A 1,445-nucleotide genomic window follows, 5' to 3' on the forward strand; every position below is an offset into this window, starting at 1 on the left:
TCAGCCGCCTTAGTCCTGCTCGCCTCGCCACTGCCGCGTAGTTATGTCAAGACAGCGGGTCGCGTACTAGTTTCCTTAGTACTTGTGCGTCCGTGTCAATACCATGTGCTGTAAACTTCTGAACGAAGTGAGATACTCATTCAATTTTGCTCGCCTCTCCATTATCTCGTGGTGACGTAAAGATGACGGCCAGTGTGTTAGTTTCCCCGGTAATTGTGCCTCCGTAACATTACTGTGTGCTGTGGTCGTGAGAACTGCGAGGCGGAGGTGTAGACTGTGCCGTGGAGAGCCGCGGGGTGTTGGAATCGCCTTAAAGGCGTCATATTCCCTCCCTGCTCTTCCCCGTGTCTTCCTGTCGATGTTGGTAATGTACTAGTCATTATTTTGTGTGCATGTGTTTTGTTTATTTATTATTTGTGCATAAAGGAACTGAAAGGTTAACAGCCTGCAGTGTTTTTGGTAACCCATATTTTGCTTACTTGTTCAGTCATTTGTTTGTTACTTTGGCATAGAGGAAGTAAGGAAGGTAATAAGCTGCAGTGTTTCTGATCATCCTGTGTTCTGCGTATCTGTTTAGTCGTTGTTTATTATTTGTGCATTGAGAAGCTAGTAGCAAACAGGATGCAGCGTCTCCAATCACCACTTGTCAACCTTCTCTTGGCCTCAACATTTCAATTGGTCTCCTTGTTCATGTTCATTTTGATAGAGTCACTGTTTCGTGCAAGTGTTTAGTTAATGTTGTTGTTGTTGTTGTTGTTGTTGTATCTGCGCACAGAGGAACTGCTAGGCTACAGCGTCTCAGATCACCCGTAATCTTCCCCTTTCTTTCCCTGCCCATCACAATCTTAGCTTATTTCTTAACAATTGAGGTTTTCCATGCTGGTATTATCGTTAGTTCAGTGATGCTACGGATGTTTTCAAGCCACAGTTTTGACGATTTGTTCAGATGAAGTTTGTTTTATTCACTAGTCGTTTGAAGTTCTTGATGTCCTAATAGCCACTGGTCTTATGATTTTTTTTTTTTTTTATAGCTAAATGGTCGTAAGCTTTTAATCTGATAGCTTCTTAGAGTTTGCATTATTATCTTGTGTTCTGATGTGTGTGTGTTATCATGTAGGTAACTAAGAAGATGACAAATAGCGCTAGATTCCGTACAGGCTCTTAAGAGCTTACTTAAAACAAGTGAAGCTACAAAAATGTATCAGACTTAACGTGGCAGTCAATGTACAAACGTATAAACTGAACTTACATAATATTATTTCCACCTATCCCCACTCATGAATATTCCCAATACTGTAAAAGTTCCCTATTGACTGTGCACTGCCAACTGCTGAGTGTCTGCCATTGAGTGGCGGGGGAAGCAGGGCGAGGGAGGGGCAGAGCTTGGGTAGCGTGGCTCAGGCAATGCAGTGAGCCCCGCAGATCCCACTTGAGCGAGGCAAAGG

Source organism: Scylla paramamosain, unplaced genomic scaffold (assembly GCF_035594125.1).
Source record: "Scylla paramamosain isolate STU-SP2022 unplaced genomic scaffold, ASM3559412v1 Contig48, whole genome shotgun sequence".
Taxonomy (NCBI): Eukaryota; Metazoa; Arthropoda; class Malacostraca; order Decapoda; family Portunidae; genus Scylla; species Scylla paramamosain.